The 15,423-nt window shown below is 40.6% G+C and overlaps 1 protein-coding gene across 3 annotated transcripts in view; it reads left to right on the forward strand.

The window, feature by feature from the left end:
* Window positions 1-15,423, forward strand: part of LOC126412420 (uncharacterized) — a 379,666-nt gene that overhangs the window by 127,026 nt on the left and 237,217 nt on the right. The gene's annotated exons all lie outside the window — the stretch shown is intronic.

The following is a 15,423-nucleotide window of genomic DNA, read 5'->3' on the forward strand; positions in this document are numbered from 1 at the left end:
TTCTAGGGGACTGATGACAATAGATGTTAAGTCCCATAGTGCTCAGAGCCATTTTGGCTACTGAGGTGGGTAGTTCGGCAAGTATTACACTACCTGTGGTAGTAATCGAAGGCAAGCTGACAGCTGCGAACCAACTGCATCCTTTAATGCCTGATGTCTTCCCTAACGGCAGTATAATTGTCCGTGTCTCGCAGTCAGAAACATGCTACAGTGGTTTGAGGAGCATTATAGTGAACTCACTTTGATGTCTCCGCGATAAAATTTGCCTGCTGTAAAGCCTACGGAACCCATCTGGGTCGCTATCGGGTGCCATCACCGCGTACACAAGTCAGCGGCCCGTTATTTAGGCAAATTACATGACCTGTGCGTAGACATCTAATGCCACATACCCCAACTTACCAACAAACAGTCGGATCCCTGAGACACAGAATCTATTATTTATTTCGTTCCAAAGGCGCAAAAACAAGCAGAAAATGTTAGAAAGCTGTATCAATGCTAACGCCCCGAGCGGTTACAGTTCTCCATTCAGTAAACAGAAGAACGCTTTTTCTGATTAAATCCAAGGCGAGGGGTTACATTCCAACAAATAAAATTTGATCAAGGCCTAGCTTTGACAAGATTCCTTATTACATTATTAAATTTTATTTCACAAAGAAACATTATCAAAGAAAATTTGATAGTGTAATACTAGCCTTAGGAACTTTTCGCGGAAAAACTTCAAGCCGCGCGGGGTAGCTGTGCGGTCTAGGGCGTCTTGTCACGGTTCGCGTGGCACCCCCGTCGGGGGTTCGAGTCCTCCCTCAGGCAAGGTTGTGTGTGTTGTCCTATCACGCTATAAGTGTATATGTGTTTGCGTATGATGCCACTTGTCACGGAATAATTATATATTTTTATTTTTATAATTATATTTTTTTATGATTTTGGTTGGGGTGGCTTTAAATATTGTGGGCCAGCATGAGACTTTTGATTAACTTATATCGCTATAACACTCGTACAGACACCCTCACCGCCTTCTAATAAATAGTTTGCGTGAGCGCTGCTATTTAGAAAAGAAAATATGCGTATTCTTACGCAAACTGTAATTATTAATATGGGTCTCATGGGCTACTGGTTATTTATGTACCAGACTACATAAAGATTAACTGAGCTATTGGGGAATGTAATGATTTTCAATATTTCTTGTTCATTAGTTGCAAGGCAAAACTGGAGAGAACCTCCTCTGCCGTTAGGCGGCCAAAATGAAACATACTGATCTCATTCAGTGCTGTGAATATTAGTAAACGAAATTTATCACTACTGTCTTTAACTTTGAAATTAATGAAAGATCAAAATTGAGAAGTCTCTCGCATTTACATTTAAGATTATGACTTGAAATTTTAATTAAATAATACAATCAGCGTACTGGCCGACTAAATCTTGCTAGGGGAGATGAACTTCCTGCACTACGAAGTTCTGTAAAAATTTTGTTAATTATAATTAATGGTTGCGATCATGAGAGGTGACAACTAAGACAGTAATACAGACTTTCTAATAACAATATCTATTATATTTTTCAATACTGGTAAAACTTACGTTAATTATCAGACAGCACTACAATGGCGGCCTACCGCTAGACGAAACAAAAGATGAGATCTTTCAATAAAGCAATGTGTCTGATCTTCATGGCCTATGTTACACAGAGATTATACAAAAACTGTTCTTTTTCAATTACATCGATGTTTGTGATTTTTGGTGGAATTATTTAACTTTTTAATCTTTCTTACACATTGCGCCCACGTACACAGTCTTGAAATAATTTATAATTCACAAGTCGCACAACAAAAACTTCCTTTCCCTTTCTCCAAATGTCCATTTATGTGACGTAGCGTCATAGTCCTTAGCGTAAGTTAGTTTATGTTAGATTACGTAGTGCGTAAGCCTAGGGACCGATGACCTCAACAGTTTGGTCCCATAGACCTTACCACAAAAAAAAAAAAAACTTTAACTGGTTCCGCAAACGCTTTACCTGATTTCTCGTGATATATGAGTAACGGTAAGACTACGGTAAGACTCTTTAACAATGACAGGAAACTAGCGACGTGCGACGTGCTGGGGGATGCTCCAACTCGGACTGGAAGTGCAGGTACGGGGCGGTCCCTTCTGATTAATGAGTCCTGATGGCGACGAGGACGGTTGATTTATAACAGCCTTGCCAGGAATAACCTCCCCTCACCTACAGCGCTATCTTAATGCCCCTTGTTTCTCCGGCATCCATTTTAAGCCTTTTTTTCTTCTTTTACTTTCTTTTCGGCAACGCGCCTCGCCGATGGATGATGTTTTTCTTGGCCTCACGCAGTGGCACCCAGGTATCCTGCGTTTAACTCCTGGTTAAGCGTATTTTAGCATAAGTGCTGTTCACCATACAATTTTGTAATTGACGGCGTGCCTTAGGAAACAGTGATCTTTGTTATTATAATAAATAAACAGCCACCGTCTGGATCAATCCTTTTGTTAGCGACTACCAGTTTCAGATCTGCGCTGCCCATCATCTTCAGGTCTGGCGCCGCAACGTGTAGTTTATGCCGCCCAGACTGAAATCGGTAGTTAGTAATAAAAGAAATGATCCATACGGTGTTTGTTTGTTTATTTATTACTTTCGGTACAAGCTTTCGAATGTATAACAGACAAACGCGTTTGTGTCTCGTATTAGCTTACACGTATTTTTCACGTAAGATTGTATCCGAAAGTAGTTCCTCAATATAATCATTGAATTTTTGTCTCCCCTTTGTCTATTTCTAACTAGTCAATGATTCCTCTTTAGTAGCACGCTTTTTTTCAGCTCTGAAAAGGCCTCTATTCTGTGCTTTTCCATAATCCGGCATTAAATAAAAATTTATGTTTCAATGGGAGAGCTCAGAGGTGCGCAGGAGTGCACGGCTGCTGCTCTCAACAAAACGACTATAACTGTTTTTTTTTTTAACGAATAGGCTCCCTTTTTATATGACTGAACATTCGTAATCTATGAAAAGAATTGAATAATTTTGTACATTTTTCTATTCATTTCATAAGTTTTTTTTTTTACAAGAACTAGAATTATTCTCCAAAAATGAATTACAACTGAATCTATCATTCGACCATTGACATGATGTCCTGCTTCTGAATAATGACTTAAAAATTTTCGAAGAATTTTCACCGTCAGACTCTAATAATCTGTTGCTGTAGATGCGATGAAATATCCTCTACACATATAATTCTTAATTTTTTTCTTAACTCATTTACTTCTGTATGCACGGAGTAAAATTTTGTCAGTATTTATTGTGGTGTGTTCTGCAGTACTTGTGTATTGTGTACTGAGACGGGGACCTAGAAACGACGGAGAAGCTTCGTCCCGCCGTAGCCCTCAGTGGTTCACAAACCCACAAGAAGCCACAACAGTCCACCCACACCACCGCCGCCCCACATCGAACTCAAGGTTATAGCACAGTTCAGCCCCCAGTGGACCCCCCACCCCCGGGAAAGTCTCATACCAGACGAGTAGAACCCGAAATGTTTGTGTGGTAAAGTAATTGTAGTGTACATGTACATGGAGACAATGTCTGCGCAGCAATCGCCCATATAGCGTAACTGAGGTGGAATAGGGGAAACAGTCCGCATTTGCCGAGGCAGATGGAAAACCGCCTTAAAAACTATCCACAGGTTGGCCGGCACACCAGAGCTCGACACTAATCCGCCGGGCGGATTCTTGCCGGGGACCAGCACGCCTTCCCGCTCGGGAAGGAGCGCGTTAGACCGCGCGGCTAGCCGGACGGGCTCTGCAGTACTTACTCCTCAGTTCACTTCGGGTTAGAACACAGCCTGCATACAAGCTCTATGACTACCAGAGATTCTTGCACTATACAGGGTGAGGCAGGAAGAAAACGTGACGCAGTACAAAATTAAGCTATATTAAATTTCCTACAAAAAAGGTCCTATGCATTTTTTCTCTAGTACTAAAGGTTTTTGCGAAGAGAGCGCGAGAATGTTGAAAAACTCGCTCGACGCGCATGCACTGTAGCTTACGTAGTTTTTGTAGGTCAATTTGAGGTAGTTTCTCAATCTGATAGCCCACAAATGTCCCGCATCAGACTGTTCGTCTCAAGTTGCTACCGCAATATACTACCTCGAATTGGCCTACAAAAACTAAGTAAGCTACAGCGCAAGCGCGTCGATCGAATTTTTCATCATTTTCGGACTCTCTTCGTACAAACCATTAGTTCTAGAGAAAAAAATGAATAGGGCCTTTTTTAAAGGAAATTTAATATAGTTTAATTTTGTACTACGACACGTTTTCGCTGGAGGGTGCGGTTTTCGAGTTATTCAAGAAAAACGTACAAAAGTGATATTAAATGTGTTCTGTCTCGGAAACCATTCGGAATAGTGCATACGTCCATATGAAGTTTTTTGCTCAGAATCACTGTCGCCCTTCAAAGCGTGTATCTTTCCTCCTGACTCACCCTGTATCTTCGATACGAAGATAAGAGAAAGGTAACAAGGGAGGTCTAGCATTTCCCGTGAACAACCAGTAGTTTGTTCGGGTCCAAATACCGTAACCAAGTTTCGTGTGTGTTCACGAGGTACGTTGCTATTACAATGTAAGCACTCTCTGCACTATATTCATACTAGCTGTAGACCATAATGTACTAATGTCGGTAGTTGCACATGACCGTTGGGTAGTTGCAGTTAACATATAATCAAAGACTCGTTTTGTTAGCATTGTCATTGAAAGACATGGATCACGCTTTTGTGCCACACGGAATTATAATAATAATTATTATTATTAATAATAATAATACAGGGTTATTACAAATGATTGAAGCGATTTCACAGCTCTACAATAACTTTATTATTTGAGATATTTTCACAATGGTTTGCACACACATACAAAAATTCAAAAAGTTTTTTTAGGCATTCACAAATGTTCGATATGTGCCCCTTTAGTGATTCGGCAGACATCAAGCCGATAATCAAGTTCCTCCCACACTTGGCGCAACATGACCCCATCAATGAGTTCGAAAGCACGTTCTGGCACGTTTCTTGGTAGAGGAGGTTTAAACACCGAATCTTTCACATAACCCCATAGAAAGAAATCGCATGGGGCTGAGTCGGGAGAGCATGGAGGCCATGACATGAATTGCTGATCATGATCTCCACCACGACCGATCCATCGGTTTTTCAATCTCCTGTTAAAGAAATGCCGAACATCATGATGGTAGTGCGGTGGAGCACCATCCTGTTGAAAGATGAAGTCGGCGCTGTGGGTCTCCAGTTGTGGCATGAGCCAATTTTCCAGCATATCCAGATAGACGTGTCCTGTAACGTTTTTTTTTCGCAGAAGAAAAAGGGGCCGTAAACTTTAAACCGTGAGATTGCACAAAACACGTTAACTTTTGGTGAATTGCGAATTTGCTGCACGAATGCGTGAGGATTCTCTACCGCCCAGATTCGCACATTGTGTCTGTTCACTTCACCATTAAGAAAAAATGTTGCTTCATCACTGAAAACAAGTTTCGCACTGAACGCATCCTCTTCCATGAGCTGTTGCAACCGCGCCGAAAATTCAAAGCGTTTGACTTTGTCATCGGGTGTCAGGGCTTGTAGCAATTGTAAACGGTAAGGCTTCTGCTTTAGCCTTTTCCGTAAGATTTTCCAAACCGTCGGCTGTGGTACGTTTAGCTCCGTGCTTGCTTTATTCGTCGACTTCCGCGGGCTACGCGTGAAACTTGCCAGCACGCGTTCAACCGTTTCTTCGCTCACTGCAGGCCGACCCGTTGATTTCCCCTTACAGAGGCATCCAGAAGCTTTAAACTGCGCATACCATCGCCGAATGGAGTTAGCAGTTGGTGGATCTTTGTTGAACTTCGTCCTAAAGTGTCGTTGCACTTTTATGACTGACTGATGTGAGTGCATTTCAAGCACGACATACGCTTTCTCGGCTCCTGTCGCCATTTTGTCTCACTGGGCTCTCGAGCGCTCTGGCGGCAGAAACCTGAAGTGCGGCTTCAGCCGAACAAAACTTTACGAGTTTTTCTACGTATCTGTAGTGTGTCGTGACCATATGTCAATGAATGGAGCTACAGTGAATTTATGAAATCGCTTCAATCATTTGTAATAGCCCTGTATAGCTATTTTATAATAATAATAATTATTATTATTGCCTTTATTAACACATCTTGATTCAAAAGCTGTTCAAAATTTCATAACTGAAAATATATAAAGACATATACAGTAATTTTATGATAAAAGTAACTTAACCATGATGAGTAAGACTGGTTCAGCTGTACGATATATCTTTATTTCTGTCTGATCTAACTAGTTTCGCGGCGTTAAAGCCACATTTTCAGGGATACAGATTTATAATTTATTCCAAACTACAAGTACCGATCGCTTGACGGTTAAACGGTTTTACCATAATTTTACAAAGAATGTTGGGTCATCTACTGCTTATCGTCTGGAATAAATTATAAATCTGTATCCCTGAAGAAGTGGTTCTAACGCCGCGAAATTAGATGGATCAGAAATAAAGATATTCGTACAGCTGAAACGGGGTTATTCATTATGGTTTACTACTGTGGATACCCACAACACAAAATTTGCTGAAAAAATATCGTAATCAGTCACACTGACTTGCTAGTTGAACGACCCGATTTAGCTGCACACGGGTAGCGATAAGTATCTATGTCCAGACGAATTGTTTGTAATATGAAGTGATACACACAAACCTTTCTAGAGAATCTGTCACCCTATAATCTTGATAAACTTATCAAAAATCTACAGTACTTCCTGAGATACATGCAATGAGGAGACAAAAGTCATGGTATAGTGACAGATAGCGGTAGTATGGCGTACAGAAGGTACAGAACTACAGTCAATTAACGGAGGTGTCGCTTGCCTTAGGTGATTCACGTGGAAAGCATTCCGACGTGATTATGGCCGCACGACGGCAATTAACAGATTCTGAACACGGAATGGTAGTCGGAACTAGATGCAATCGTTAGGGAATTCAGTATTCCGGGACCAACAGTCTCAAGAGCGTGCCGAGAGTACCGAATTTCAGGCATTACCTCTCACCACGCACAACGCATTGGCCGACGGCCTTCACTTAACGACCGAGAGCAGCGGCATTTGCGTGCAGTTGTCATTGCAACAGACAAGCGATTGTGCGTGTAATACCTGCAGAAATCAATGTGGAACGCATCCCTTAGGACAATGCTGCGAAATTTGGCGTTAATACTCTATGACAGCGCACGACCGGCGCGAGAACCTTCGCTAACAGCACGACATCGCCTACAGCGCTTCTCCTGGGCTTCGAGTGTGGTGCAGACCCCACGAAGCCATGGTCACAAGTTGTCAACAAGGCACTGCGCAAGTTGGTGGTGAGCCCATAGTGCTTTGGGCTGCGTTTACACGGAATAGACTGGGTCGTCTGGTCCAAATGAATCAATCATTGACTGGAAATAGCTACGCTCGGCTACTCAGAGACCATTTGCAGCCAATCATGGACTTCATGCACTCAAACAACGATAGAATTTTTATGGATGACAATGCGCCGTGTCACCGGGCCACAACTGTTCGCAATTGGTTTGAAGAACATTCTGGACAATTCTAGCGAATGATTTGGCCACCAAGATCGCCCGACATGAATCCCACCGAACATCTAAGGCACATAATAGAGAGATCAGTTCGTGCATAAAATCCTTCACCGCCAACTCTTTCGCAACTATGGACAGGGATAGAGGCAGCATGGCTCAATATTTCTGCCGGAGACTTCCAACAACTTGAGTCCATGCCACGCCGAGCTGCTGACTACGCCTCGCAAAAGGAGGTCCGACACATTGTTAGGAGTATTAGGAGATATCCTCTGGCTTTTGTCGCCTCAGTGTACATAAAGAAAAACACATACAGAGAAACGCCGTGGGTGGCGTTTGACATGTGTAACTCTGGTCAAGATTTGTTGCTCTCTGATTTTATGGCGCTTGTTAGTTTACTGCTTTCCTTACAAATACCGTCCCTCTCTATTTCACCAGCTCGTAGCCGTTGCCGCCAGATGTCACCCCAAGCAGCAATTAAACGTGTAACAGATAAAAATACATATATTGCTGACTCACCATTACTTAGTGATAATAAACTATATACGCAAATCTTCCTCGAGTATCTATCCATTAGTGAAAGCGGTATCGTAATTCCAACAGTAGTTCCTCAGGTTACCCCGAACATACAGACAGAAACTGCGGCGGGGAACTTCAACTTACAATATGTATAGGTACACGCACGTACATTTAGAAATTTTTTTCAACTACGTAATTTTTATAAACGTTTTGAACCAAGGTGCTGTGTTAGTAGGTCTATTAGCAGATGGTAATGCTTCTGAAATTAGTCGTTGCGTAAAGAAAGTCGTATTGCAGCTTTTCGGCGCTCAGCTCTCCTTTTTCCAAATACCGAAAGCTGCGAAACTTCACCTGAACAAAATATATCGGTGTGTACTGTTTTGGTACTATTCATTCTGTAAGCTGTAGTTTAATACTCTTGTATCCCTACACTGTCATTAAGAGGAGATCGGGTTGGGTTGTTTGGGGGAAGAGACCAAACAACGAGGTCTCATAGGATTAGAGAAGGACGAGGAAGGAAGTCGGCCGTGCCCTTTCAAAGGAACCATCCCGGCATTTGCCTGGAGCGATTTAGGGAAATCAAGGAAAACCTAAATCAGAACGGCCGGACGCGGGATTGAACCGTCGTCCTCCCGAATGCGAGTCCAGTGTGCTAACCACTGCGCCACCTTGCTCGGTATTAGGAGGAAACTATCCTGCATAATATATAAGCTATCTGTTTCCCTCATGCAGAAAAAATTGTTTGAGAAATTAGGTCCCCTATGACATTTGTACTGAAATGTATCTTGTTTACAGTAGTCATTATTGACATGTGATTTAGATCTACTTTCAACGTCTTTTTCCATACATAGTTTAGCCACACAACAATACACTTATCTATTGTATCATATTTGACACATAACACATGATATGAAGTCTCTGTATGACATTTACTGTCTGCTGTCATGATCATGGATTCAGTGCAGCTATTAATATCATCAGCTTAAAAATTTGTGTTTTTGCATACTATTGTTTCCGTGGACACTAATTAGAGCAAATATTTTATTAATAAACAAATATTTGTGGTGCAAAACATCATTTATTTGCTTTTGACCGTTAAATATGAATTATTCTACCAGGAAGCGAAGGAAGAATCCATTACCACAATTTTTTAAGTCCTCAGTTGTCTGTCTGGTTTGAAACTGCCCACTACGAATTCCCCTCTTGTGCCAACCTCTTTATCTCAGAGTAGCACATGCAACCTACGTTCTCACTTACTTGCTCGATGTTTCCCTCTTCCTCTACAGCAGAGGTGACCACGATTTCAGCTCGTGCCCAGGCACGACGGCCAAACAGTTCTGCCCCGCAGTACATTTCCCCCATCGCCAGGCTACACTGGAAAACTGCGAACGCGCCACTTATAAGTAGCAGTGCATTGGCACTGCATAGGACTTTGTTTTATATTCTCATTTTTCAGCAATACAGATCACAAACAAAACAAATTCTCCGCATTATTTAATTATTTTAGGCGCGCTGAAGACATAATTTTTGTCTCGTACGGACTGTCGACATATGTACAGACGCAGATAATTTCATGGAGTTTCGCACTCAAGTTGCCTCGTATTCACATGTTTGCAGCCTCGTTATAGGGACCTGAAAACTCTACCTTAGGGAAGCAACGTAGATGTTCTAAACAATTTTAACGTAAAAAGATTTGTCATTGAAACTGGGTCAATCAGGTCAATCAGTTACTGCTGCACATGCCGAGGGCGCTTTCAACTGAATGGTAAATGGTCTCGAAAACAGTTCGAAAACAGATGCAAGACTCACAGTGTCGTCAAAACCTTTATAAAACTATCCCTGTAATTCATTCGAGGCCAGGATGAATTCTTCAAACCTCGCGTTTTCTTTAATGCCGTGTGATCTTAGGGAACTGGACTGTCAGAACGTGCCCTTCTGCAACAGAACGTGTCCCTTCTGCAACGTAATTTTCTTTTTAAATGCATCCTCATCAAATCAGAAAGAAGTTATCTTACAATGTCTTGCTGCGGGCAGTGTGCAGTCAAGTCGAAATTAAAATATGAAAGTCTGCAATCCATTAAGAATGTTCTAAATTCCGTTCCTGCTATCCTTCTTGCTTCGTAAACTCAACAACAGCGAGTTTTAAATCGGCAGATCGTTCCAGGCATGCGCCTTTATTTAACCAACGTAGTTTGCAGTAATGTATGAAGTCTCCATACTCTTCATTCAGTTCCACTGAAAACTGTTTCAATTAACAGTGGTACAACGGGCGCGACTTCAGAAATATTAGTATTCGTACCACCAATTTCTTGACGTGCTCCATGCACAAAGTGCTCCATGCACAAAGTCCTTCTTCATGTACAAAACAATGAATCCCATATGTTGATCATTTGCTCTTTTATTGTCAACTAAATCTCTAGTTTCTTCCTTCCTGCATGGTATTCTAGTGTCGTTTCACACCAAATATGCAGAACCCGTTGCTTACACGAATTGAGCATTCTCATCGCTCTCTTCTGTCATTCCCATTCATTTTAAACGATCGTGACGATAGATCGCTAGGCTGTCCCATTTCGTGCAAACAGCCATCGGACCTGCGACCATCCTTCATACCATGAACAAAGAGCACGGGTTAAACAGCGCTGACACAATGATTCTGCCAAACTAAGACAGGTGTGCCGACCAAAAAATGCCTAACCCCAACGCTAACTGAAATGTTACGGCTTTCCAGGTACTTCCGAGATGCACCGAGCAAAGCCGAGTCATACAATGTACAAACGTACATTATCAGAAATTTCTTCCTCAAATTAAGACCTATGTTTCATAGTAGTAGACATCTTTTGGCCAGGAATGCCGTTTTTGTTAGTGGATGTCTGTTATTTATATCCTGCTTGCTCTGACTGTCACGAGTTATTCAGCTGCCTAGGTAGCAGAATTCCTTAACTTCATCTTCTTTGTTATCTACAATTATGATGATAAGTTTCTCGCTGTTCTCATTTCTGCTACTTCTCATTACTTTCGTCTTTCTTGGATCTACTCTTAATCCATGTTCCGTATTCATTAGACAGTTAATTCCTTTCAACAGATCCAGTAATCCTTCTTCACTTTAGTGACGATAGCAATGTCATCAGCGAATCGTTAACATCGATCTCCCTTCACCTTGAATTTTTTGCCACTCTTGAAATTTACTTTCATTTCTGTCATTGCATCTTCGCCGTATAGATTGCACAGTAGGGGCAAAAGATTACATATCTGTCTTACAACCTTTTTAATTCGTGTAATCCGTTCTTACTCTTCCACTCTTATTGCTCCCTCTTGGTTCTTGTACATATTGTTAATACCCATCTTTCGATATAGCCCACCCCTGTTTTTTCAGTATTTCGAACAACTTGCACTATTTTACATTGTGGAACTCTTTTTCCAGGCCGACAAATCCTATGAACGTGTCCTGATTTTTCTTCAGTCCTGTTTCCATTATCAAACGCAAGTGAAAACTGCCTCTCTGGTGCCTTTACCTTTCCTTAAGTCGAACTGATCGTCGTCTAACACATCCTCCATTTTCTTCCATCTTCTGTATATTATTCTTGTGAGCTACTTGGATGCATGAGCTGTTAAGCTGATTGTGCGATACTTTTCACACTTGTCGGATCTTGCAATCTTGGGAACTGTGTGGATGATGTTTTTCCGAAAGTCTTATGGTATGTCGCTACTCTCATACATTCTACACACCAATGATTTTAGAAATTCCGATGGAATATTATGTATCCCTTCAGATTTATTTGATTTTAAGCCTTCCGAAGCTCTTCTCAATTCTGATACTAATACTGGATCTCCTATCCTTTCCCTACCGGCTCCTGTTTCTTCTTCTATCAAGACATCATTTAAGTCCTCTCCCTCATAAACGCACTCGATGTATTCTTTTCACCTGTCTGTCTCTCCTCCACATTTAACAGTTGAATTCCCATTACGCTCTAATTGTTATTGCCCTTGCTTTTAATTTACTTGTGACAATCATTTGCTTCACGATTTCTTCACAATATATTGAAGTGTTTCAGTACGACTCATTTTTGCTTCGCGTTAATGAATCGCGCGTGTATGGTTTATGAATGTGAGTGCGTGCGTGTGTGTGTGTGTGTGTGTGTGTGTGTGTGTGTGTGTGTGTGTGTGTGTGTGTTTTGCAAATAATCAGCAGTAATCAGGCAACCAAATAAGGGTGACCATAATTGTTTTCGACAAAAGTGGGGTTTTAACACCCTTTCTTGGCCAAAAAGTGGGACAACTTTTCATGTCTCGTTAAATATGCCTTTTAATTATAACATTTCAATTTCCACTGGAAATGTAGGCTTTACCAATATGTGTAATGGTAATCAAGTATAGATTTATAATTATCTATAAGCTGATCTGACTATGGTCATCAAGCCCTCTCTTTCATCGGACCAGAGTTTAGGCCGGCCGGTGTGGCCGAGCGGTTCTAGGCGCTTCAGTCGCAGGTTCGAATCCTGCCTCGGGCATGGATGTGTGTGATGTCCTTAGGTTACTTAGGTTTAATTAGTTCTAAGTTCTAGGGGACTGATGACCTCTGATGTTAAGTCCCATAGTGCTCAGAGCCATTTGAACCAGAGTTTAACACATACAGCATCTTTTTCACATCATAGTTACCCAAGAAAAATAGTATCAAAATAATTTGGGTGTCTGTAGTGACAAAGTGAGTAAATAATTCTGACTACGAACTAGTAAAGTTAATACTGGCAGTACTTCTACTGCTGCTGCTTCTGCCATTAATAGTGATAATAGTAAGAATATTAAAAATAATAGTGTTATTAGTAATAAATATATCACAGATAATAATAATACTAATAATAGTAATAATAACGATAATAATAATAATAATAATAATAACGATAGTACAAGATATAAAAAGGATTTATAGGTGCACAAAATAGACGTTTTCTGATACAGCAAGTTATGGGGAAAAGAAACTTAAGGAGAGTGCACCAGCTAAGACTAATGGGAAATGAGGAACATATGGTTGGAAAGAAGCATGTGAAAGGGCGACAAGTGCGTACAGGAACAATGATTGTCGTTATTATTGCTTTAGAAGATATGCCACTGACAGTCTTCTGAAGCTGGAGATAATACTCAGTTCTCTAATATAGTACGTGTGGTTGTTCCAGATCCAGTTTCCGCCTGCTGAGAAGAACATAGAGAAAGTGACTGAACGATGAAGCGGGACAGAAAGGATTGTGCTCTGATAGGTACGGGTATTTGTGCTGTGTTATTGAGACAAGAGACGTTAAGGTCGAGGAGAGATGTGAGGAACAGTGTACATTGATAAGACAGTAGAGAAGATAGAGGAAATGGAAATCTTTGCACCTGTCTGCGCACAGCCAGAATAGCTGTGATTTTAACAAAACAAACAATGGAAAAACTGTAAAGGAGAAAATGTTAAGCTTTCAGAAATTGCCTTATTAAGAAATGTAACATTCATAATAGAGAATGTGAGAAAGACATGCAGTAACAATCACGACAGAAAAAGGTTTTAAATTAACACAAGAAATTTATTTGCTGGTGGATTCCATACTGCTATCATGTTTCTTTAAAGATGACATTTCATTCAGCAGCTCAGATCTGTCTGACAGGTATGAACAGAAATCAGTACAGTTACATTTACTGAAGTTGAAACAAGATAGAAAATACGCCCAACACTCCTCAGAGTAAGTCTGCTCGTCTTTCCACCGCGACCATTGCAAGCTGAAAACTTGTGGGCAAGCCAGTGAAAAGAAGTGCTGTGCTATGTTAAGTGATATCTGACCTGTTCATTACATTTACAAGAATTGAAAAATCTACACCATTTTTCATGTGCTGATAACTGATGCCAGTATTCACTCCCCGTTTCCACTTGTGTTACTAAAGACTCAATATGAACTATTTCATCAAGTAAGGGACTGTCATTTACTATAATGTCCTTTTCTTTTAGCCACGTTTTCAACTATTTACCATTCTGAAGGTTCTACGAGCAGCATCCATGAGCATATCGGAGACTCAGATATTCATGTATCCAAAAGGATAAATCGTCTTCTGAAGCATAATAAAATGTTAATACTGCTCTCTCAAATTTCATGACAGACTGGTCACCACAATCATTCAGCAGTTTTCTTACACTAAATGGTACAAAATGTTCATTGTTCCTTGAATTTTTACTTTTCAAAACTTTACTAATACTTCACTGCTCCTCAGCGCTAGGAATATAAAGTTGCAATACACTAATTTGTGAATGTACAAGAAGTAAATAACATTTATTTACAGGATCACCGAGAAAACTCTTTAAGACTGCAGGGCACTTTGAGTTAAGACTGTGACAAAAAGTAAGACTTCGCAGGTTCGCACATTTTTAAGATCCTTTCTAGGGATGGAAACAACGAAAAACATCTTCTACGGCAAAAGGAAAGTAAATTTCTGTAAGTGACACCAACAAATTCGCTCAATTCAGTGAGTTCTGCAACACGAGTACAAAAAACACAAAACAAAAAATCTGAAAATGGTTGAACAGTGCAGTCAGCATCAATCACACACATTTTGAAGTGTGTTACGAGCAACATGTACTGGACGACCTATGCCAACAATACTACAGTCCTGTAATAACTGTTTTTTCAGAGGTATGAAAACATGGTTACCTTTTTTCTTCATTAAACTCCCCCCCCCCATTTTAATTAGTATTATTTGCAGCAAATGCAACACACTTTGAGGTTATGTTCAATGACAGTACTACATGAGAAAGATAATTAAAAATTGTTTAAGACCTCTCGTTCTGTGATTCATCAAGGTCAGGCAATTTAATCTGCGATCCGCCCTCACCTGAGGAATATTACAGAACTATCACAGTAAAATTTTCTAGTGGCCATGGTTGCTAGCATCAGTAGATATCGAAAAGTATCTTACACTGTTGACAACAGCTGTAACATGATTTTAGGAATGTGGAGCTATAGCTTTGTTGATAGTTGCCTCACACATCTTTTTTCCACATATAATATTTTCTACGAATCTAGATTTTTTTTGTTGTTGTTGAACACTGCAGTCATTCGAACAGTACCTTTCGTGGTGTATAACAACATGGCTGATGGTGTTCTGGGATTATAATTATGACAACTCGTTACTACTTACCACCACCACGTTCTAGCACTAGCAAAGAAAGTCGAGAACTCCATCCTTACAGAGATTCATTCATTCATCTATTAAGGGGTACCAACGTAACAAAATTGTTAGTTTACAAAATCGACAGTCAGACTAATTTTAACCGGTTTGA

Source organism: Schistocerca serialis, chromosome 7 (assembly GCF_023864345.2).
Source record: "Schistocerca serialis cubense isolate TAMUIC-IGC-003099 chromosome 7, iqSchSeri2.2, whole genome shotgun sequence".
NCBI classification, from domain to species: domain Eukaryota; kingdom Metazoa; phylum Arthropoda; class Insecta; order Orthoptera; family Acrididae; genus Schistocerca; species Schistocerca serialis.